We start from the raw sequence: 26,529 nt of genomic DNA, 5'->3' as shown, positions 1-26,529 counted from the left end.
GAACGAAGCTATACTCGCCATTGTTGTTCTACGCAGTTGTAGCGTTTAGGGCTTTATACCACCCTGATTACGGTCTACTTCAAAATAATATCTTTAAAAGCTTCTAAAAAATAATCACACACGAAGATGAAGCGTTGTCGCACTAATAACATCGAAACAACCATGTTCGCCTAATCACCGTGTTCGTGATATTCGAGTATCGTATCATCGTACGACCTGCTCCGTTATCTGAATCAGAAAACTGGTACTGTTTACCTATTTGTACAATAATTCGGAGTGTACGCAAACGAATCTCGCTTCAGTTGTCGTCTATGTAATAGTAAATACTAGGATTGGAACTTAAATAGTGGCAACTATTTATTTACAGCTCGTACAAAATAGATACGTGTTTCAAAGTTTTACTGACCTTCAAAGTACTCGCCAGCATTGTGTATAACCCGTTGCCAGCGATGTAGAAGTCGTAGGATACTCTCAGCAATGCCATTTGTGTTGACAGTTCGAGCTGCGCGTTCAATTGCACGACTAATTTGTAGCAGTCCAGAAGTGAATGCCGTGAAGTGTTTCCTTTGGTTTAGAAACAGAGTTGAACTCACGAGGGCTTAAGTCATGGGAGTGCAGTGGATAGTATAGCACTTAGCAGCCCCATCAGTGAAACAAATCAGTAACAGCTGGCACTTTACGTGCTTGAACCTTGTCCTGCAAAATGATGGTCACGTCCTGCAGAAAGTGTCATCACTTCTGTCTCTATGAAGTTCATTTTTGGAACACAACCTACGACCTCATCTCCACGACTACTCTGCAATTCACACTTAAGAGCCTGACAGAGAGTTCATCGAACCAACGTCATTCTACTTTCACTCTCTGCAGCAGCGCTTGGGAAAAGTGAACATTTAAATCTTCCCCTGCGAGCTCTGATTTTTCTTATTTTATTACGATGAACATTTCTCCCCATGTAGGTGTGCTTCAACGTTATGTTTTCGGATTCAGACGAGAAATCTGGTGCTTGAAATTTCGTGAAAAGATCTCGCCGCAACAAAAACCGCCTTGTGTTAAGGATTGACAAACCCGACTCACATATCACATGCGTGATGCAGTGTCTACTATTTCGCGATGATACAAAACGAGTTGCCGTTCTTTAGACTTTTTCGATATCCTATCTGGTAAGGGAGGATCTACATCTACATCTACATCCATACTCCGCAAGCCACCTGACGGTGTGTGGTGGAGGGTACCTTGAGTACCTCTATCGGTTCTCCCATTTATTCCAGTCTCGCATTGTTCGTGGAAAGAAAGATTGTCGGTATGCCTCTGTGTGGGCTCCAATCTCTCTGATTTTATCCTCATGACATCTTAGCGAGATACACGTAGGAGGAAGCAATATACTGCTTGACTCCTCGGTGAAGGTATGTTCTCGAAACTTCAACAAAAGCCCGTACCTAGCTACTGAGCGTCTCTCTCGCAGAGTCTTCCACTGGAGTTTATCTATCATCTCCGTAACGCTTTTGCGATTACTAAATGATCCTGTAACGAAGCGCGCCGCTCTCCGTTGGATCTTCTCTATCTCTTCTATCAACCTTATCTGGTACGGATCCCACACCGGTGAGCAGTATCCTAGCAGTGGGCGAACAAGTGTACTGTAACCTACTTCCTTGTTTTCGGACTGCATTTCCTTAGGATCCTTCCAATGAATCAGTCTGGCATCCGCTTTACCGACGATTAATTTCATATGGTCATTCCCTTTTAGATCACTCCTACTGTCTACTCCCAGATAATTTATGGAATTAACTGCTTCCAGGTGCTGACATGCTATATTGTAGCTATATAATAAAGGATCTTTCTTTCTATTTACTCGCAACACGTTACACTTGTCTACATTGAGGTTCAATTGCCATTCCCTGCACCATGCGTCAATTCGTTGTAGACCCTCCTGCACTTCAGTACAATTTTCCATTGTTACAACCTCTCGATATACTACAGCATCATCCGCAAAAAGCCTCAGTGAACTTCCGATGTTATCCACAAGGTCATTTATATATATTGTGAATAGCAACGGTCCTACGACGCTGCCCTGCGGCACACCTGAGAACACACTTACTTCGGAAGACTTCATTGAGAATGACATATTGCGTTCTGTTATCTAGGAACTCTTCAATACAATCACACAATTGGTCTGATAGTCCATCTGCTCCTAATTTGTTCATTAAAATACTGTGGGGAACTGTATCAAACGCCTTACGGAAGTCAAGAAACACGGCATCTTCCTGGGAACCCGTGTCTATGACCCTCTGAGTCTCGCGGACGAATAGCGCGAGCTGGGTTTCACAAGATCGTCTTTTTCGAAACCCATGCTGATTCCTACAGAGTAGATTTCTAGTTTCCAGAAGAGCCATTATACTCGAACATAATACGTGTTCCAAAATTCTACAACTGATCGACATTAGGGATATAGGTCTATAGTTCTGCACATCTGTCCGACGTCCCTTCTTGAAAATGGGGATGACCTGTGCCCTTTTCCAATCTTTTGGAACGCTACGCTCTTCTATAGATCCACGGTACACCGCTGCAAGAAGGGGGGCAAGTTACTTCGCGTACTCTGTGTAAAATTGAACTGGTATCCCATCCGGTCCAGCGGCCGTTCCACTTTTGAGCGATTTTAAATGTTTTTCTAGCCCTTTGTCATCTATGGTCCTGTACCGCACAGAAGTACCCCAGCAGAGGACGGAGAAGCGTATTGTAGACAGTCTCTTTAGTAGAACTCCTGCATCGTCTAAATGTTCTGCGAATAATGGGCAGTTTTTGATTTGCCTCCCTCACAACACTCACTATGAGGTCGTTACAATTTAAGTTGTTCGTTATTTCAATTATTTGACAGCTTTTAGATTTGTATCGTTTATTCGATGACTTTCTGTCGATTACTACGATATTTAACCTTTCTGATTGAAAAACACTGATTAAGTCACAGAACTGTGACGATACTCCACAGGCACGCTATTTGACTAGAAGTTGCTTATGAGGAACGGTGTCGAAAGCCTTCTGGAAATCTGGGACTATGGAATCAAACTGAGATCCCATGACGAATACATTCAGTACTTTGGCCGAATAAAGAGCTACTTCTGTTGTGTATTTTTTGAATCTGTGCTGTCTGTGTGTCAATAAATCGTTTTTTCCGGGGTAATTCATAATGTCAGATCAAGTGAGTCTTTGAATGGGACACTGACACAGACGAGAACTGTTTGTGCAACAAACAAACCGAAGTTTAGTATCTGTGTTACTGAATAGGTAAGTGTTTGGACTTACACATTTGTGCGTATGCTTGCGTGACACTCTTCACACGGAAATTTCAGCAGCACCTCGTAGGCTGTTGTCAACATACAGGAGTGATAACAGGCATCAACAAAAAGCTACCAAACCAGCTCAAGATTGCAATTCTTCTTAGAAGGCATTCAAACAACCAGAATAATTCCTTCCTTCATGTAACCTATGTAATTTATTCCTTCCTTCACGTAACCTACATAATTTAAAATATCTCTTGCGTGTTTATTGCAGCAAATTGTAACAAAAAAAATTAGTGTTCCCGAAATATTTTTTGTTTTACTGCGAATGTCCTAGAGGATTTTGGAAGCATTTATAACACTAAACCCGAATTCCATTATGTATCTGTCAAAATGCACTAATTGGAGTGACCTGACGTGCAGATAACGTTCCTAAAAGATCAATAGTTTTCAGTTGAGAGAAATATGTTTTCACATTTATATTATATTTTTCTATGACAGTTAGTGTCAACATAGATGCTGGTATGCGATGCGTGACTTCAGGTACCAAGAACCTGATAGTCTACAGTGTGTCTCACTTAACCAAGTTCAGAATCCGATGTTGCGCTGTGACGAATACCGTTGTCGGTAGGCTCCGACCGCCTCATACGCCCCGGGCCGTTCCTGTGCCTGTGACAGGTGGTGTATCGGTTTTAGCCGAGAAAAAAGAGGCCTTCGAAATAATTCCAATAAAAACCTTGCGCCATTTAGCACTTCAGACAGCTGCAAACAGAGCTGTGGACGCGCTCACACTGAAACGTTACAGTGCAATGCTAGTGCACCTACTCACCAATTCAGATGCCGTCATTCAGCGACAGTATTGCATTTGGGTGTTGCAGTATCTGCATGATTGTCGTTGATTGTCGTTATTTTCTCTTTCCTTTCTGATTAAGCATGGCTGCGTTTATAAGGGCATGTGAACTCACAGTGGGTACGATCGGCTTTGTGACGCCAAATGAGGAGCAATTGTGGCTCCGTATAACGAAAACTGACGACGACTGGAGAGTGGTCTATTGACCGCACACCCCTCCATACCGCATCCAGTGACACCACTGACAAATGATGTATCCGGCACGGCCTGTGGTCGGAGTTAATGTTTACTTGGCAAGCTCGTATCTTGTTAACTAAAACATGGCTCTGAGCACCATGGGACTTAACTTGTGAGGTCATCAGTCCCCTAGAACTTAGAACTACTTACACCTAACTAACCTAAGGACATCATACACATCCATGCCCGAGGCAGGATTCGAACCTGCGACCGTAGCGGTCACACGGCTCCAGATTGTAGTGCCTAGAACTGCTCGGCCACTCCGAGCGGCCTTGTTAACTAAACGATAGTGCGAAACTCTATGCTGAAGATAATTAACACGTCATCAACTTCGGCGACGGTGTCTACGGCGATAAGGATAAATTGGTGGAAGGCCGTGCACTGAGCTTCGCAAGGTATTCCTTTTTGTTGTCCACTACCTTGACAGGTTTAATCTTTGTTCTTTTCCGTGGAATTCTAACTTATTTTCACTGGGTCGGTGTGTAAACTTGGATTTGACAATGTTAGTAGGAGAAGTTGACCGGTTGCCCTTCCTGTTGCTACTCCTTTCACATCGGAATGCAATTTCAGTACACCATCTGCGTGCGTCTAGTGTTATTGCGTACGTAAGTGTGAAAACGTCTTCGAAGCGTTCGCGAATCTTGTAAGTGAGGTGGGATTTGGGTCCCAGTCGTGTATTCACGTGGTCGGATACCGGAATTCGCCTAAAAACACACCCAAGATGGCCCAGAGACCAGCCCTCGTCGTTAATCTGTAAAGCGGATTCGATTCGGAACCGATGGGCCTCCCAGAATACCGGCAGCAGAATCTAGCGCGCACGCCTGTACGGATGGGTACATGAGTATAGAGCAGGTACTACACTCGTAATTGTACAAGAGAATGTCGGCAGTGATATTGGCGAATAGTTTAGTAGCACCAGCACAGCAAAACCTCCTGGAATGATATTCCTCCCTCAGCGTCCTCCCCTAAGAGTCGTCTCCCCCACGTTCCCACAAGCTCTGCGGTCAACGCGGTGGACTAAGAAAGCGGCAGCCGGAGTGCTCGGCGGCGACAAATACGGGTGGTGAGAGGAATGGCGGCCGCGGCCGCGGCCGCGGTCCCGGGCCTGCGGCATCAGCAGCTGGGCGCCGGCACGAGGGCCTCTCCAGCGGACGAGAGCGGCCTGCAAGTGGCTGGCGCCGCCTGCCCGCCCGCCCGCCTGCCCGCCTGCCCACGCGGGCCCAGCGCGCCTCGCCTCGCCGCGCCGCGCTCTGGCTCTGCTGACGGGGCGGCAGGGCGCGCCTTTTATACCGCGGCACGGCCGCACAGCTTCACGCTCAGCGTGTCGTCTCAACGCGCACAATAACCTAAAAATCTATCAGCCTCCACGTGGCCCGGAATATAAAGAGCAAATTTCTTTCCCCATCCTCGGGTCCACAGTCTCAAGTTCACATCTGGCCATTAAACCTCTAAGCCGGCATGACGGAGAAATCTGTTCGTGGTATGTTCTTTCTCAGAGGGTTAGACGAATATATCCATACGCAGCAACCTGCCCGTCGTCATTTATGAGAATGACGATTACTACATCTGCATCTACACAGATACTGAGCAAGCTGTGACGGTGCGTATCCTGTACCACTGATAGTCATTTCCTTTCCCGTTCCATTCGCATATAGAGCGAGGAGAAAACGACAATCTATATGCCTCCATATGAGCCCTAGCTTTTCGTATCTTCGTGGTCCTTACGAGAAATGTACGTTGACGACAGTAGAATCGTTCTGCAGTCAGCTTCCAGTCGCTTCCCTAAATTTTCTCAATAGTGTTCCTCTAAAACACTTCATTTTCCTTCCGTAGATTCCCATTTGAGTTCCCCAAGCATCTTCGTAGTACTTGCGTGTCGTTCGAACCAACTGGTAACAAATCTAGCAGACCGGCTCTGAACTCCTTGAAGATCTTTCTTTAATACTTCCTGGTACAGATCCCAAACACTCGAGTAGCACTCAAGTATAGGTCACTGCAATTCACATTTTCCTGAAATTCACATTTTCCTAAAATTCTCCCAATAAATCGAAATCGACCATTCACCTTGCCCATCACAATCCTCACACATTCGTTCCACTTTATGTCGCTTTCAGCGTTACCCCCCTGATAATTAAACGACGCCGGCCGCTGTGGCCGAGCGGATCTAGGAGTTTCAGCCCAGAACCGCGCTGCTGCTACGGTCGTAGGTTCGAATCCTGCCTCGGGCATGGATGTGTGTGATGTCCTTAGTTTAGTTAGGTTTAAGTAGTTCTAAGTCTAGGGGACTGATGACCTCAGATGTTAAGTCCCATAGTGCTCAGAGCCATTTGAACCATGTGAAATATTCCATAGTATTCAAGTCGGGCGAATTGGTGGCCAAGTAATTCGCTGAAACTGTCCAGAATGTTCATCAAACCAATCGTGATTAACTGTGGACTGGTGACTTGGCATTGTTGTTTGGGAACATGAAGTCCACGAATGGCTGCAAATGATCTCCAAGTAGCAGATCATGACCATTTCCAGTCAATGATCAGTTCAGTTGGACCAGAGGATCCAGTCTCTTTCATGTAAACACGGCCGACACCATTATGGAGCCACCACTAGCTTGCATAATGCCTTGTTGACAATTTGGGTCCATGGCTCCGTGGGGTTTGGGCCACACTCGAATCCTACCATCAGCTCTTACTAACTGAAATCGGGACTCATCTGACCAGGCCGTGGTTTCCAGTCGTCTAGGATGCAACCGACATGGTGACGAATCCAGGAGTGGTGCTTCAGGCGGTGTCGGGCTGTTCACGAAGGCATTCGCGTCTGTCATCTGCTTCCAAAGCTCATTAACGCCCAATTTCGTTACGCTGTCCTAACGGATACGTTCATCGTACGTCCCACATTGATTTCTGCTGTTATTTTATGCAGAGTTACTTGGCTGTTAGCACTGACAGATCTACGCCACTGCTCTCCGTCGTTAAGTGAAGGCCATCGGCCATTGTGTTGGCCGTGGTAAGATGTAAAGCCCGAAGTTTGATATTCTCGGCACACTCTTTACACTGTGGATCTAGGAATATTGAAAACACTAATGATTTGCGAAATAGAATGTCCGATGCTTCTAGCTCCAACTGACATTGCGCGTTGAGAGTCTGTTAAATCACGTAGAGCAGCCACAATCACGTGGAAAATCTTTTCACATATATGACCTGAGTACAAATGACAGAAATGACAGCTTTACCAATGCACTGCCCTTTTATGCCTTGTGTACGCGGTGGCCGGTCCGTACCATAGGGCGTTCAAGGCATTTTCGGGCGGTGATTGTTTTTATGCGATACTACCGCCATCTGTATACATGCCGTCCCACGACTTTTGTCACCTCGGTATATATTCTGTTATTCAATATTTTCTGTTAGATAACTTTGTACCCTGCATGCCACTGTAACCATCAAGTGACACGTTATCGACTCCGCTGTGGTCGTGAGCTTATTTTTGATTGAGGGCAGGAAAGCTGTACCAAAAATGCGACTGTGTAAAAAGTGTGTTGGCATTCATGATTAGTAGGAGGGAACAACTGACCGTATCTCTCCATAACAAAAGGCAGCAGTTGGATGTCCACTTCGAACAGAAAAAATGGCTCACCTTCTAGTCAGACATTTTACAAAATGTTTGCCAAGTACAGTGAAGAAAAGACCACCAACAATATACCTCTCTATACAGCACCATGTCTTAAAGTACTTGACACAGAAAATCCTGTAATTATGATACATTATTTTACATTATCTCCTTTAATAAGTCCATTCGATGAAAATGCCAATGGCCCTACCGCAGAGGTAACATCGGTGCCCGTCAGATCACCGAAGCTAAGCGCTGTCGGGTGCTTTGGTAACGGTCACGGAAACGGACAAAGGCTGGGGGAGCGGTGTGAGGACCACACTTCCATCTGCATCGGTGACGCCTAAGGGCTGAGGAAGACACGGCGGCCGGACGGTACCTGTGGGCTTTCAAGGCCTATTCGGACGGTGCTTGTTTTGTTCGATTCGAATCCCCTTTAGTCTGGACCCACAGACTAAAATCAACAAATACATTTTTTAGTGAGTGAGAAAGGTGCGTGCCACGACTGCGTCCGCTTGTGCTAGGGGAAATTGTGCACTGATTCAGAGCAGCGGGCCCGAGAGGTAGCCGCTTGGGGGTATAAAATAGGAGTTTTCTTTGCTGCGTGTAAGGGAGGGTGGAATTTGATGTGGTGGGAATATGACACATCTCTGTATTTTGTTTTTCTCTGAACCAGGAAGCACCTGAAGGTCACTGCAATCTACTGCAGTTCACTCGGTAGGATGATGAAGTCATCAATTGCCGGTGACTTATTGAAGCGAAATGATACATTTTTGTCACCGTTTGTTGTAATTTTTCTATAAATATTAAGAGATGCGACAAGCTGTCTAATTTATTATGAAATACATGTGTAAAAGAAATATTGCTCATATCATTCTGCATTTAGCGACGGAGTACTCGATAGCATTTGATACTTTTTTTTTTTTTGTAATGAATTTAGTCTACCATAGCGTGATGGGGTAATATGGCGCACGCTGACTGGATGTGTTCTACAACCCCACAATGTTATATGTTTATTTGTTATTGTAATTGTATGGTTGCAAATATAGAAACAGACGAGAAACACAAAAGTAATTTTGATTGCTACACCAAATAACCGGATGTTGTTGAAAATTAGAGAAGAGAAACGGAAGATAAAGGAAAATGCGAAGATAGCAAATCATAAAACATTACGCAGAGGAAAGCAGGTGCTGCTAAGACAAAACCTACGAATTATAAGATAATACTCCAATTTTTATCATCTAAACCTGAAGTAGAGGCAGACTTGATCTCCTTGTGTGACAAAAATGAACTAGATGATATCGATGTTGATTCTAAAGAAGGAAGTCTGTTTAGCGTGTGATCAATCTGAAAAAAATAAAAAATTAAAAATATCCCAAGTGCGACTAGACCTTGCGTTCTAAGGTTTCCGTACATACTTAATCATGCATAATCAGACATTTCATCTACAAGTTTTGACGAGTGACTTTGTGACATAAATGGCCGTATCTTTCGACTGACTTATAAGCTGAAACTTAATACACCGCCATAGGACCGTATACCCTAGTATTTGACTTAAATTTCAGCTCGGTACTTATACCCATTCCTGATTGTGTTAACTTAGCTCAAATTATTAACTCTACAAAGGAATCGTAGATAGTATTTGACTTAAATTTCAACTTGATACTTCTACCTGATTCTGAAAAAAGGTGCCTTAATAGTAGGACATACAGAGAGACAGACGGACCACAAAGCGATTCTATCAGGCTTCCGTTTCTGCCGACTTACGTACGGAACCCTAAAAAGGAGGAGAAATTTGGTAGACATTCTTTTTCTTCTTCTTCTTCTTCTTGGTGCCATACACTTGTAGTGCGTCGGTTGCTCACAGGCGGCGTTTCCTTGCTTCTTGAACCAGCTCTTCAAAGTTGTTGATGCCAGTCCATGTCTTGATAGTGTGTGACCATGATTGCTTCCTTCCACCTGGTGGGCGCTTTCCTTCTGTTCTGCCTTCTAGACTTAATTGCAGAAGTTCATATTTCTTTCCTCTCATAATGTGCCCTAGGTACGATGTCTTTCTTCTTTTAATTGTCCCCATTAGTTCTCTATCCACCCCGCCTCTACGTAACACTTCAGCATTGCTCACTTTCTTAATCCATGGTAATTTTACTAATCGGCGCAAGAACCACATTTCTGTTGCTTCTAATCTCTTTGGTAGACGTATATATTTTTATCCTGGTGGTGCAGCAGCCACGCAGGATGCAGTGGGTGGGACATTTCACATAATTATTTACGCGATACATGTTAACACAAACAGTGAATTTCTAGTTTTAATTGAAATTATCGAAGAGTGTACTTATTACCCTTCTTTTCTATAGTTTACATTGATATGATCTGCTTTTATATGAGGCTAATCTGAAAAATATAATATGGTAAAACAAAATTACATAACTGAAGGAAATACATAAAGCAGCTCCACCTATTACAAAGCATTATTTAAGCCTGTTATTTGCGTAATTTTTCTCGTCATATTTGGCTAAAGTGGCACAATGCAAAACTTACGTTGGATGTTGTGCCAGATACAAATTAGCGATCCTGAAGTTATACACTCCTGGAAATTGAAATAAGAACACCGTGAATTCATTGTCCCAGGAAGGGGAAACTTTATTGACACATTCCTGGGGTCAGATACATCACATGATCACACTGACAGAACCACAGGCACATAGACACAGGCAACAGAGCATGCACAATGTCGGCACTAGTACAGTGTATATCCACCTTTCGCAGCAATGCAGGCTGCTATTCTCCCATGGAGACGATCGTAGAGATGCTGGATGTAGTCCTGTGGAACGGCTTGCCATGCCATTTCCACCTGGCGCCTCAGTTGGACCAGCGTTCGTGCTGGACGTGCAGACCGCGTGAGACGACGCTTCATCCAGTCCCAAACATGCTCAATGGGGGACAGATCCGGAGATCTTGCTGGCCAGGGTAGTTGACTTACACCTTCTAGAGCACGTTGGGCGGCACGGGATACATGCGGACGTGCATTGTCCTGTTGGAACAGCAAGTTCCCTTGCCGGTCTAGGAATGGTAGAACGATGGGTTCGATGACGGTTTGGATGTACCGTGCACTATTCAGTGTCCCCTCGACGATCACCAGTGGTGTACGGCCAGTGTAGGAGATCGCTCCCCAGACCATGATGCCGGGTGTTGGCCCTGTGTGCCTCGGTCGTATGCAGCCCTGATTGTGGCGCTCACCTGCACGGCGCCAAACACGCATACGACCATCATTGGCACCAAGGCAGAAGCGACTTCCATCGCTGAAGACGATACGTCTCCATTCGTCCCTCCATTCACGCCTGTCGCGACACCACTGGAGGCGGGCTGCACGATGTTGGGGCGTGAGTGGAAGACGGCCTAACGGTGTGCGGGACCGTAGCCCAGCTTCATGGAGACGGTTGCGAATGGTCCTCGCCGATACCCCAGGAGCAACAGGGTCCCTAATTTGCTGGGAAGTGGCGGTGCGGTCCCCTACGGCACTGCGTAGGATCCTACGGTCTTGGCGTGCATCCGTGCGTCGCTGCGGTCCGGTCCCAGGTCGACGGGCACGTGCACCTTCCGCCGACCACTGGCGACAACATCGATGTACTGTGGAGATCTCACGCCCCACGTGTTGAGCAATTCGGCGGTACGTCCACCCGGCCTCCCGCATGCCCACTATACGCCCTCGCTCAAAGTCCGTCAACTGCACATACGGTTCACGTCCACGCTGTCGCGGCATGCTACCAGTGTTAAAGACTGCGATGGAGCTCCGTATGCCACGGCAAACTGGCTGACACTGACGGCGGCGGTGCACAAATGCTGGGCAGCTAGCGCCATTCGACGGCCAACACCGCGGTTCCTGGTGTGTCCGCTGTGCCGTGCGTGTGATCATTGCTTGTATAGCCCTCTCGCAGTGTCCGGAGCAAGTATGGTGGGTCTGACACACCGGTGTCAATGTGTTCTTTTTTCCATTTCCAGGAGTGATTATGTTAACAATGAGTCAGGGACACATGGATGAATGTTTAGGAAAAAATTTAACGATTTTAAAAATAAAATGTAAAGTTTAACAACCACAATTAGCAAAATGTACCGGACTATTTGCCGTGGTCGAATGGATTTCGCATTAAAACTTAACGTTTCGTTCCCATTTGCGGAGGACATTTTCAGGGGCGACGGTAGCTTCTTTGAATATCCGATTCACACCCTGGCTGGCTACTGACTGCAGCAAAATTCCGCTTCCGCGCAATGGCGTGACGTCACATATTTGGAATACCCGAGAATAATGAGCAGTTGTCGACTCCCGTTGCTATCTCCTCATGTTGGAGGACTGGTACACATATTCTTCAACACCGGAATCCAGATGTCATTCAGTTTCATAACCTCTTCCTTCGTGTGGAAATTCCTGGGGTACATTACGATCTCTATGGCCACTCTGTATAGCCTTTCATGGTATCCGCTAGTGGCTAGCAGTACCTGAGTCCCATCAAAATGAGTGTGATGGTCTCCTGGCTTTAAAGTATGTTCCGCAACAGCTGATCTGTCGGTCTCCCGTCTTCTGCACTTGCTCTTGTGTCAATTTTGTGCTTATGATTCTTGAATACTTTTCTAAATTTCTGGGGCCTTAGTATGTGGGATTAATGTAGGAGATTGTGAAAGATATAAAGGAGATCAGAAACATCATCACACACCGTCTACTGCTAAGTAGAATGTGTGTGACTGGAATGCTGAAGTGAGTGGTAAGTGCCCTGTGACATGCTCTGGAGCAGAATTCTAATAAAAAAGAAGAAAAATATCCATACATTTTGTTACGCCACGACTTTAACTTGATGAGGTTCAAAGGAAATTCAGCAGGCTTAAATACATTAAATCATTTCACCTCATCATCGCACTGATTCTTCCAGAATTACATCGATCAAATTTTTCATTTGTGCATACATAGTATTAGCAGCTGTTGTGTAAACAGTGTATGCAACTGTATAAATGTTTTACTGTGTCACGATAGAAGTTTCGTATTAATAAGTTTTAAAAGTACTAACGGTAGGAATTTCTGATTCTTTTCATTCTTGCAGTGGGTGCGTGATGTATACATGCGATAAATGTTCCCTTTGCCACTGACGCTATTGATAAAAATAAAATAAAATGTGAGATCATGGAAGGGGAAACACGAAAAGGAATAAGGCTGATATTAAATCCTAGAATAAAGTACACTACTGGCCATTAAAATTGCTACATCACGAAGATGACGTGCTACAGACGCGAAATTTAACCGACAGGAAGAAGAAGCTGTGATATGCAAATGATAAGCTTTTCAGAGCATTCACACAAGATTGGCGCCGGTGGAGACACCTACAAGGTGCTGACATGACGAAAGTTTCCAACCGATTTCTCATACACAAACAGCAGTTGACCGGTGTTACCTGGTGAAACGTTGTTGTGATACCTCGTGTAAGGAGGAGAAATGCGCACCATCACGTTTCCAACTTTGATAAAGGTCGGATTGTAACCAATCGCGATTCCGATTTATCGTATCGCGACAATGCTGCTCGCGTTGGTCGAGATCCAATGACTGTTAGCAGAATATGAAATCGGCGGGGTCAGGGGTGTAATACGGAACGCTGTGCTGGATCCCAACGGCCTCGTATCACTAGCAGTCGAGATGACAGGCATCTTATCCGCATGGCTGTAACGGATCGTGCAGCCACGTCTCGATCCCTGAGTCAACAGATGGGGACCTTTGCAAGACAACAACCATTTGCACGAACAGTTCGACGCCGTTTGCAGCAGCATGGACTATCAGCTCGGAGACCATGGCTGAGGTTACCCTTGACGCTGCATCACAGACAGGAGCGCATGCGATGGTGTACCCAACGACGAACCTGGGTGCACCAATGGCAAAACGTCATTTTTTCGGATGAATCCAGGTTCTGTTTACAGCATCATGTTGGTCGCATCCGTGTTTGGTGACATCGCGGTGAACGCACATTGGTAGCGTGTATTCGTCATCGACTTACTGGCGTATCACCCGGCGTGATGCTATGGGTTGCCATTGGTTACACGTCTCGGTCACCTCTTGTTCGCATTGACGGCACTTTGAACAGTGAACGTTACATTTCAGATGTGTTACGTCCCGTGGCTCTACCCTTCATTCGATCCCTGCGAAACCCTACATTTGAGCAGGATAATGCACGACCGCATTTGCAGGTCCTGTACGGGCCTTTCTGGGTACAGAGAATGTTCGACCGCTGCCCTGGCCAGCATATTCTCCAGATCTCTCACCAATTAAAAACGTCTGGTCATTGGTGGGCGAGCAAATGGCTCGTTACAATACGCCAGTCACTTACTCTTGATGAACTGCGGTATCGTGTTGAAGCTGCACGGGCAGCTGTACTTGTACACTCCATCCGAGCTCTGTTTGACTCAATGCACAGGCGTATCAAGGCAGTTATTATGGCCAGAGGTGGTTGTTGTGGGTACTGATTTCTCAGCATCTATGCACCCAAACTGCGTGAAAATGTAATCACATGTCAGTTCTAATATAATATATGTGTCCAATGAGTACCCGTTTATCATCTGCATTTCTTCTTGGTGTAGCAGTTTTAATGGCCAGTAGTGTAAATATTTGTCGCACAGCCAGTAACACTGACCAACGGCTGTAACGAATAGGAAGTGAAAGAGGGAAACGACGGTTTCCCGTAATCACCTCTCGTAGGCATTTTTGTAATATGCCTACAGTACTTGTTTAGTCTATGCGGAATAGTCAAGGAAATGCACACGAAACATTGTAGGGAGACGCTACATTAAAAACCTTGTGAATCGCATGGAGACTAGCTACTGTATTTCCATGAGTCGGCGTTTTCAAAACTAGTGACGAAACTGCTACGTGATCACCTTATACAGACAGTTAACGATTACCACTATTCCATGTGTGTCTTGTACAATTGGTGCTTCTTAGCTTGCAGAAATAGTAAATATGTCATTTTAATAAGTAACTGTCTGACGTAAATTGCTTTTGGTAAGTTAATAGTTCATTTTACCCGACTAGTTTCGGTCGTTTCCCTTCATCGGCAGTGTCTGTGTTGCAAAAAGCATATAACCTTTGTAATACGTTACTTATAATATAGTATACTACTCATGGTTCAAATGTTTTATGCTACGTGATTTTTCATGTTATTTTAATGTGATTCGTAGCCCGCATCTCGTGGTCGTGCGGTAGCGTTCTCGCTTCCCACGCTCGGGTTCCCGGGTTCGATTCCCGGCGGGGTCAGGGATTTTCTCTGCCTCGTGATGGCTGGGTGTTGTGTGCTGTCCTTAGGTTAGTTAGGTTTAAGTAGTTCTAAGTTCTTGGGGACTTATGACCACAGCAGTTGAGTCCCATAGTGCTCAGAGCCATTTGAACCATTTTTTTGTGATTCGCGCTGATACGTAATGCTTTTTCGCGTATTTAGCGCATTTCGTAATAATCGTGATTTAATACGGCTATATGCCTTGTAAATACATAAATGCAATCAGCACAATGCATTTTTTTGGAAAATATAAGCAGTTGTCATTGGCAACTGCTATACACGCAAAGATTATTTTTTTTATTATATGTCAGTGAATACATACAGGTATCCAAGGAGATATGGACAATATTCAGGGGCATAAAGGAACGATCATTCGAGACCATCAAATCTAGCAAACAAGGGCTCAAAACTGCGTACCTGAAGAGCTATGAACACTTGTTCACCTTCACTGCTGTGAAACACATACCTCCAAAAAAATTGAAATAATGCTCATAGCTCTTTAGGCACGTGAGGCAATACTGACCCTACGACTTATCTTAGAAAATAGGTTAAGGAAAGGCAAACCTACATTTCTAGCATTTGTAGACTTAGAGAAAGCTTTTGACAGTGTTGACTGGAATACTCTCTTTCAAATTCTGAAGGTGGCAGGGGTAAAATACAGGGAGCGAAAGGCTATTTACAATTTGTACAGAAACCAGATGGCAGTTATAAGAGTCGAGGGGCATGAAAGGGAAGCAGCGGTTGGGAAGGGAGTGAGACAGGGTTGTAGCCTGTCCCCGATGTTATTCAATCTGTATATGGAGCAAGCAGTAAAGGAAACAAAAGAAAAGTTCGGAGTGGGTATTAAAGTCCAGGCAGAAGAAATAAAAACTTTGAGGTTCGCCGATGACATTGTAATTCTGTCAGAGACAGCAAAGGACTTGGAAGAGCAGTTGAACGGAATGGACAGTGTCTTGAATGGAGGATATAAGATGAACATCAACAAAAGCAAGACGTGGATAATGGAATGTAGTCTAATTAAGTCGGGTGATGTTGAGGAAATTAGATTAGGAAATGCGACGCTTAAAGTAGTAAAGGAGTTTTGCTATTTGGGAAGCAAAATAACTGATGATGGTCGAAGTAGAGAGGATATAAAATGTAGACTGGCAATGGCAAGGAAAGCGTTTCTGAAGAAGAGAAATTTGTTAACATCGAGTATAGATTTAAGTGTCAGGAAGTCGTTTCTGAAAGTATTTGTATGGAGTGTAGCCATGTATGGAAGTGAAACATGGGCGATAAATAGTTTGGACAAGAAGAGAATAAAAGCTTTTGAAATGTGGTGCTACAGAAGAATGCTGACGATTAAATGGGTAGATCACATAACTAATGAGGAGGTATTGAATAGAATTGGGGAGAAGAGGAGTTTGTGACACAACTTGACAAGAAGAAGGGACCGGTTGGTAGGACATGTTCTGAGGCATCAAGGGATCACAAATTTAGCATTGGAGGGCAGCGTGGAGTGTAAAAATCGTAGAGGGAGACCAAGAGATGAATACACTAAGCAGATTCAGAAGGATGTAGGTCACAGTAAGTACTGGGAGATGAAGAATCTTGCACAGGATAGAGTAGCATGGAGAGCTGCATCAAACCAGTCTCAGGACTGAAGACAACAATAACAACAGCTCTTTAGGTAAGAATTTTATAACCCATGTTTACTGCAAAATTTTCTCTCGTGTCGGTCCATACTACCTCATCCCAAAATATGGAAAGCAAAGAACTTTCAGAGCAATAGATTTACTTTGGCGGCACCAGAGGCGAATAAGTGTCATACCTCAAGAGGTAGGCAAATTTAGAGCCTATGTTTACTATTGTTTTTTTTGTCGAATGATTGTTCTTGTCATATTCCTAAATAGCGACCATGCCTCCTGGGAAACCCCGAATAATGCTCCTTCTAATGTATATTCTCTCTGTTAGCAGATCTAAAAATTAAAAAAAAAAGGAAAAAAAAAAAAAAGTTCGTCGAAAGTTTCACTAACATTCTTGAATGACAACACGGAGATTCTCCAACAGAAAGGGGTTCCTACTCAATGGTCTGAAGATGACCACAGTAGTGGTCGAAACCGGTCACCTTGTTAAATAAATCGTGATCAAGACTGTTTTTAATAGTAATTATTTACAAGACATTGATCACTGCTGTTCCCGTAATGCATTCAAAAGTAATTTTATATCGATCATACTGAGTAGATAATTGACAGTGAAAGTATGTGCATGCTAAGTTACTATAATGAAAAGTTGAGCTTGTTCTACCGCTTTCACGAGTGGTATCAAAATGCAAACATTGGAGCAGTATGTACTTTTGATATACATTTATTACATTTTAAGGCCGTTTTTTCTTGTTATTTAGGTCTAAAATTTCTTTTATGGATTATCAGTATCGAGATGTGGGATTGTGTCTAGGAAATATGCGAAATTGCTTTCAAATATATCTCATGAAATGATGGACTGTTGAAAACCCTCTGACCCAGTGGATCTAAAGTGAATCAGTTGACTGTTTACTTTTAACCAGTTCTTTTATCTATTCATTGGTTATTATGATCATAAAGGTAAGTTTTGTGAAAAAAAATTATTTTGCTTTATATTATTGGAATTCGAAGGGTTAAGCACACGTGCAACTTAGTCAAGATCGGCTAGGGTTTGACTGTTTTGATGGAACCTTGTTAGAACCAGGCTTTTATAATTAAACTGACGATGTTCCGCTAGAGTGAGGGCTGTATACATCGCACGACGCTGAAACATCGTAGATGTGTTCATTACCCGGGGCGATAGCGGAGTATGCTGAAAATAGTAGTAGTTCCGCTTTCTGCCACCAGGTGAAAGTATGACGCTGTAAGCAAACAGAATGTGAAACGTTTGCTGTTTTGACGCCAGTATGCTGTTTGTGGCTTGGCAACGCGTGGTGATTTCTTTTGTGAAGTGACTGTTGGTGTAAAGGGTTAAGAAGATTGAAGTTTTCCGTTCGAAACGCGATGGCTATTGCGGAGACAACCATGTACACTGTTGGTAAAGTTGTTTCATCAGTACGGCAGCAGTAATAATGCTGCAGTGTCGGAATATCACCGACACAAACAGCTGCAAAGAGGCTTTATGTCAATAAATGGGCTAAAGAATTTGATCAAGAAATTTGAAGAAATAGGAGACAGCGGGGACAGGAAAGCGGCCCATTCACATGGCAAGCACTGTAGGTGATCGTGCGCACAGTCCTCAAATTTTGGAGCCAGTGCTCAAGCTGTGTCTTGGGAATTGTTTCTCACCTATTCAGCAGTTCAAATGATTTTGCGAGGCATTTTATACTGGTATCCCTACAAGATTTAGAATGTGCACCAAATGAAGTTGCAAAGTAGGCTACAAAGCCGTGACGTAGCCCTTCATTTTTCGGCACACATGGAAATTTGTGGACATGTGACTGGGGAATGTTCTTTGGACGAATGAGACGCATTTTACTCTGCAAGGTGTCGTGAATGGAGAGAACTGTCACTTGTGGGGTTCTACTCCACCAGGTGCAGGAACATCCATTACACTCGGCTTACGTGATTGTGTGGTGAGGTTTCACAAGCTCTCGTGCCTGTTAGGTGTACGGCGACATCTACACGTTATAAGGACTTTCCTGTGCAACACGTGAGTCCAGCTTTGCAAGACAATTTTGGAAGTTTTTGGTACGTTCCTATAGAACCAACCTGCTGAGGTCATCGGTCCATAGGCTTACATACTACTTAATCAAATTAACTTACGCTAAGGACAACGCACACATCCATGCCCGAGGGAGGACTCGAACCTCCGACGGGGGAAGCCGCGTGAACCGTGGCAATGCGCCTGAGACCGTGGGATACCCCACGCGGCCTTTGCTAGAAATCAGCTGTGTCAACATCACCATTTTAATGCAGGATGGGGCAGCACGACATAGCGCTTGTCAGGTGGAAGATTTGCTTCGAGAAACCTTCGGTAACGACCACATCGTCTCTAGAGAACTTCCAGATACCCTGACCTAAACCCATGTAACTTCTGGCAGTAGGTATTTGAAAAATCGTATCTATCGAGAATGTTTCCGTAATCTTCTTGATCTGAAGGACACCATACGACAATATATCGCTCCATCACACCGGATACACTGTAAGCAGCTGTTGACCTTGCCGTTTTACGCATGTAACATGTTTTTGAGTCGGGGGTTCATAAATGTTCAAATGTGTGTGAAATCTTATGGGACTTAACTGCTAAGGTCATCAGTCCCTAAGCTTACACACTACTTAACTTAAATTATCCTAAGGACGAACACACACACCCATGCCCGAAGAGGACTCGAACCTCCGCCGGGACGAGCCGCACAGTCCAGGACTGCAGCGCTTCAGACCGCTCGGCTAATCGCGAGCGGCGGGGGGGTCATATTAGGCACCTATTGTTAGATGTGCCTATACCCTAATAAATGTTCCAGAACCATCGGTGTTGTGTGTTTGACCGTTCCTTCCCATTTCCTGCAACCACACCACATCCTGACTGCTTATAACGCCATATTTTCTCCTGGTGGCAGAAAATGCTATTATTTTTTAAGCTCACCAATTGATGAACATACCTACAATGTTTCAGCGTCCTGCGATGTATATGGCCCGCACTGCAGAACTCATAACACAATTAATTTAATTATGACCACCCACTATACATGTGCTTTGGATACTAGCGGGCCAAATGGGCTCAGTTGTATGCATCTGTTCTGTTCTGTTTAACTTCTGAGTAAATTTAATTTGTTTTCTGTTCGTATGATTTGGAAGTTGTGAAGAAAATGTCTAGCAGGTCGGAAATTATAGGGAAAAGTTTACTAAACGCAGAATATAAAATTTAAGGGAAATTACTTAATCAAGATTGCAGCCTATCGAAGACGCAATAATTTCAGAAAATCAATCAGGGTTCTAGAAGCGATCAAAATACGATCTAGGATACCGTTAAAAAGTCTGATAAATGCTGATGATCAGATAATTATCAGGAAAAAGAAGGTAATTTATAAAGAGCACTAGACATGAATAAATTGAGCCTAAATGCAACACACTAAAACTGAACTGTATTTGAAAATAAGTCAAAAAGAATGGTTTCCGAAGGGAGGAATCCATCATATCGAAAGTGAAAATAATTTTAAAAGTGGTTGTAACTGAGACGGAGACATTGAGAAGATAATCCGTGGAAAAACTGAAAGAACTTTGGGAAGAAAAACAAGAAAGAAAACACAAACGAAATTCTATAAATTAGTGGCTATACCTACTTTCGTATGTGGTTATCAAAAATGAACGATAAGAAAAAAAGAAAGATCACATATCCGGCCTGCAGAGACGAAGTTCATGAGCTATGTAGGGGACTGCAATAAAATGGATAAAATCGGTAATAAAACAGCAACTTTAGATTGAAAAATCATTTCCTTAATGGTTAGATACAAGAGAATATAATGAAATGGAAAGACCATATTCTAGAATGATAGAAACCAGACTGCAAAACAAAAAAAGAAAAAAAAAAGGTCAACCGATTGGAAAGACAGACTTAGATAGACTTCATAAGAGATGGATGAGCCGCAAAAACTGCAACAAGTGACTGTAACACCTAATCCTTGGAAGAAAACGATGATGACGATGAATGTGTTGAAGTGCTTAGCTGTTTAAATTGCACATCAAAATTTTTTGGCATAGAGACCCAAAAGGTAATGCGAAGGCTCGAACGCCGCCAGGCCATGTGGGATCACTTGGTGGTAATAGTAAAGGGATGACTATAAATGTAGAAAACTGCATTTTCAGCAGTCTTAACTGATTAGCATTGAGACAGAATAGACAAAGAGGGTCCGGTGTTGGTTGAGGGGTTTCCTTTCATTTCTTCTTAACTCTTCTTGCTTGCTTTCTTTTATACATTTTACTGTTAATGAGGATGTAGAATTTACCTGTAGATCTTTAACATTATTATTCAGTATCGTACTGAAAGAAACGTAGAATGTGTAGAATATTGCGAGCCTCCTTAGATTCACAACAAGGAGGCCCCTGTTGTAATGCAATAAAAAGAAAATTAAATAAATTGTTACATGCCTGGCGTATTTGAAACGAGCATCAGTTTATGTTGAGATGCTTTTGGCCTATTAGAACGTTTTTCAGCTGTGTATGTGACTATTTCGTTTGGTGTTCTGTGGATATTTTCTCTGTCATACGATCGTCGCTCGCCGGACTGGGAATGTGGAGGGCGATGGCTGTTCGACGTCTGGCGTCCGAGCGATCGCCGCCATCATCTAAACAAAAGCGTAATTTGTCCGCACGCACATACACACGTTGCTTCGTCGCGCCGAATGACGCTCGCTCTGATGTAGCACCGTTCGAGTCTGACATCGCTCCGTTTGTTTGTGAGAGGTAGATGTAAAAGCGGTCAGCGAGTGACGAATTGCTGTGGTGGATATTGCGTGATGGATTACTGCCCACCAGAGCTGCAGCAAAACCGATAATAAAGCAGATTGGTTACGGCAGGGAAGCCTCGACAGGTGGCGAGTTTCATCCAGGAGCAACAACTGATTTTGTGTTAACACGAAAATATTTGCTGCGAGCAGCAGTTTTGTTCTTTAGGAATATGTAGTAACTCCGATTTCATGCTAAACAGCTTGTGTTCTTAAGTGTTCATATCGACATTAGCGCATAATTCAAATAACCTGCTTGCAGCATAGCTACGACTGTCGTATATACCGAAGCGACCTTTCCGTTGCTGAAGACACGATGTTCATGTGCCATGATGAAACGAGGAACTCTGCTTACAGTCGGTAAAATGGTTGTTCATTAAAACACAGTCGGTTTCGCGGCTTCAAGCCGCATCATCAGGCGAACCTACACGGTAAAAATTAAAGTAGAGTGTCACCACATTTTGTGAATATTGAAGTTAGTAACGGAATGTCTAAATTGTACTCACAACGTTAAAAGATCATAAACATACCTATCACTCCTAGTAAAAATTTACTCTTCAGAGAATATCGTCAATACTATGGCGACCGAAAGGTAAAGAAGACGTGCTTCATTCATTAAAACTTGCCTGCATCTACCAGTAAAATGTCTGGAAGCTGACATATGAAAGGGAGATGGTTCAAACGAGTCTAAGCACTATGGGACTTAACATCTGCGGTCATCAGTCCCCTAGACTTAGAACTACTTAAACCTAATTAACCTAACGACATCACACACAGCCATGCCCGAGGCAGGATTCGAACGTGCGACCGTAGCAGCAGCACGGTTCCGGACTGATGCGCCTAGAACCGCCCTTCCACAGCGGCCGGCTATGAAAGGGTGAGCGCCATCTTGCGTAGACGGCACTTTGTTGCATTTTATTTTAAATTTCTTATCGTGCGCCTTGTCCGCGAGTTGGAATAATAAGAGGGGCGTTCAGTAGGTAATGCAACACATTTGGGTTCTGAAAGCAGATTGGTTTTACTCAGGACTTCCAATATACCGTATTATTCCCCACTCTTTTGGCTAAAAAGCCCTATTTTCGAATGTAATCTCCGTTCAGTGAGACGGCCTTACGCCACTTTACTGTGAGGGCCTGTATGCCCGCATGGTACCACTCTAATGGCCAACGTCTTGCTGCATCAGTAACCTCCCCATCATACACATACGCTTCCCACGGCGTGTGTCCTTCATTGAGCCAAACAGATGGTAGTCGGAATGTACGAAAACCGGGTTCTATGGTGGACGAGGAACAACAGTCCAGTGAAGTTTTGTGATGTCCTCTCGGGTGCGTAGGCTAGTGTGAGGCCTTGCATTATAATTGAGACGTAGAAGTTCGCTTGCATTTCTGTGGCAACGAGGTCTCCGTATTCCGTTACGCAGGGAGAAACACAGCGGGCACACACCTTTGAGTACCCCACCTGCGGACGAGTCTGTGAGCACTGCCGACAGAGACATCCAGTTGTGCAGCGAGGTGTTTGATTGTAATCCGTCGATCACTTCAAATGAGAGTGTCCGCACGTTCCAACACTGCATCACTCAGAGCTGCGTTCGGCCGGCCGGCACTCGGAATATCCGACAGTTTTGACCGGCCTTCTTGCGATTGTTGCGATGATGACAGACGCCTCGCCCAACGACTCTTCGTGCTTTTTTTACTGCTACGTCTCAGATGACATTCTGCAAGAGCCTATGAATGTCTGTGATGCTCTGCTTTTCCTCCAAAAGAAATTCATCGACAGCTCTTAGCTTGGAACGCATCTCCTTTATAGAGGCTATTTTGAAGACCACTTATAGCGCCGCCACCTGTCGGAGCTCCAAGAAACGATAGGGGCTGAAGCGAGAATATCCTAACACGCTCCACAACAAACTCCGAATTTTTTCAGCCGAAACTGGCCGAGAGAAAGATATGTAGCATTACTTGTTGAAACTCCTCGTAATACCCTAATGCTGATTTGCAGCAGTATATTATCCATCGGTTTCTCTCTCTCTCTTTGTCCTTCCCCCGCTTTCTCTTTCTTTCCCTCTTCACTCACTTCGTTTGTCTATCTTTCTACCTCTCAGTCCTTTCTACTACTCTCTTGTTATTTTCTGCTCTTTTTCTGTCCATTTGCGTAATTTTCAACTTTTATTTAATTCGTCCTCTTCGTGCCATTCTCTTTCTCGTTCAAATGCGGGACAGCATCAGACATCACTTTATAGTTGTCCTCGCACGTCTTACAGAAATTCTAGTACAAGGTTTTCACTGCTTTTGTTTATAAAGGTCTAGTGAAAATTTGCCGCATTTGTTTGACAGTGTGTAGAGCGTACTATTTCACACGTTTATTTATAGAGGGAGAGACGAAATCCAAGATTTGAAGACGGTGCAGTCAGCAGGTTGGTTTGCTGGGCATGGGCGATTTGATATGGTATGCCGTTACTTTCTTGAATCGAGATCTAAAGCGTACAGTAGACTCCGAACCACAGTGCAACTCGCCCTGTTGTATATACAAACTATTGAGTATAGAACCTCCGGGTCTTTGGATATATGGTCTGATTCTTACCCACTGACACCTTTAGTCGGAATCACACCGAAACTCTTAGCTGTAGTTTGTAACAGTATTTTTAATCCAATATTGCTTGCCGGGATACAGGCTTGTAACGCATGATCCATGCTCTTTGTAGCGCTAGAGAGCTAGCAGCGCCCTCACTAGTGATAGCGTATACTATTTGCATGCGAGGAATAAACTCTGTGATGTATCTGCGGAAGAAAATGATGTATACTGAATGTTTGTGACGTTGTCTTTAATTATGATGAATGTGGAAAGTCTGATTATTAGCTCAAGGGTATGACATGAAATATTATTACTTAGCACTCATTAAGCACAAAAGCCTTCACAAAGTAGCACAAAATCGGTACTGACGATCTGAGTTGACAGAGATATGACGAGTGTCATTTCTGATGGCGGTAGCAGAGATTATGGAGTAGCTGTCAGTACGTGTGGAAAGACGAGGCACGTTTATCCTACATATTTGCACAAGATGACGTCAAACACTAAGATAATGACTGCACTGCCTCGAAATAGTTTTTCTGATGGAAAAAGTTATGTACTGGCGGTGACATTGGTAAGGTCTGCTCCTACGATGTTGCGCTTCTCTAATGCAGCCTCCTCCACTGTAGACTACCCGCCATGTTTAGTTTTGCAAGCAGTAAAGGAAATGAAAACAAGAAGTTCGAAAAGGAATTAAAGTTCATTGAGCAGAAATAAAAATTTCGAAGTTTTCTAGTGACAATTAGAATACGTTGATGTAATAAGACTAGTAAGTGACACACTGAAGTTTCACTTCAGGAAACAAAATAACTGACAACGGATAAAACAAAGGGATTGCAAAATGTAGCTTTGCAATAGCAAGACAAGCTTTTCTAAAGAGAGAAAGAAACGCCGAATGTAAATTTGTGTGCCAGTACGACTTCTGTGAAAGTACTTTTTTGGAGTGTAGTGTTAGAGAGAAGTGAAACATTGACGACACACAATGTAGACAAGAATAGAAGGTTATCGAATGTGGAGCTACACAAGGGTGCTGACAATTAGAAACGTAGTTGACTAACTTATTAAGCACGGGATGGAATTGGGAAGAAAAGAAATTTATGGCAAAACTTGAATAAAAGAAGGGATCGGTTGACATGACCCTGAGGCATAAAGAAATTGGTTATGGGGCCACCGTAACCACCACCTCAGCATTCCAACGTCAAAGCAATATTGTCATCAGCAATGACCTTCCGGTGTGGAATTAGTTACAGAAGATCAAATCTGCTTCAGAATATGTTTTCCTTCGTAATAAAATATGTAATGACACAAGATGACAGTCTGTCACGAATGGCAGTAATTTCTGCTTAATTATAAATGACGAAACCGACTCTATGCAATTCCTCACGATCATCCTACGACGATACTTTCCTGTATGCAACTACATTCCAGCGAACAGCCTTCTAGTGTTGTTGATTCTTTCCGATAAGCCGTTTATGTATAACGAAAACTTTGAACGTTCTGTTATGTGCCCAGGCAAACCCGATATTGTTTTCATTTCTGTGGAACGACCGCCAAGGATAACGCACTGGATTCTGTTAGTTAATTATTTCTCTATTCAATCACACATCTGGGACGATACTCCTTCTGATCATATACTGGTTAGCACTCTAGTCTAGAAAGACGGAATCTACATGTTCATCTGCACCTATTGTTTGAAAGGTGCCGTATATGAATAAAGCGACCTGTTTTTCAGATGAGTGTTTTTCCTCTGAATCCGTGCTGGATTTTGGGGACAAGCTTGTTTCCTTCCAGCTACATCGCAATTTTTGAGCTTAGAATATGTTCTAGAATCCAGCAACAGACGGTTGAGAGCGATATATAGGATGATTCAGTTGCCCCTACCGATGTCGTTTTATGCAATCCGCAATACTATACCTGGCCTTCAAAAACCACTCTCGAGATTTTCATATTCTCTCGCTCGCTTTGCATGAACTGTTATCCTACAGAAGAACGAAGAGGACCGTTTTATAGGAAATTTGTTGTAGTTCAATTTCGTATTTGAATACGTTTTCGTCAGAGGCCGTATTTATCGAGTTATTCAAGAAAAATCTACAAAATTGACCTTCAGACACCCCCCCCACTTCCACACTCAGCCCCCACCGGTCAGGTTTTCTAGTATGTTGTTCACTACACTTCCTCCTACACTGTACAAAAATTTTCGGTTGGCTCATCATTGACTGACCTAATTACCCCACCAGCTTAGTTGGACATTTATAA

General features: G+C 43.7%; 1 protein-coding gene across 1 annotated transcript in view; it reads right to left on the bottom strand.

Moving 5' to 3' along the window:
• LOC126484365 (acetylcholine receptor subunit beta-like 1) overlaps window positions 1-26,529 on the bottom strand; it is an 883,730-nt gene that overhangs the window by 571,739 nt on the left and 285,462 nt on the right. The window lies entirely within an intron of this gene.

This window comes from Schistocerca serialis, chromosome 6 (genome assembly GCF_023864345.2).
Source record: "Schistocerca serialis cubense isolate TAMUIC-IGC-003099 chromosome 6, iqSchSeri2.2, whole genome shotgun sequence".
Classification (NCBI taxonomy): domain Eukaryota; kingdom Metazoa; phylum Arthropoda; class Insecta; order Orthoptera; family Acrididae; genus Schistocerca; species Schistocerca serialis.
The sequence above is the reverse complement of the archived record's forward strand: the minus strand, read 5'-3'. Positions and strand labels throughout refer to the sequence as shown.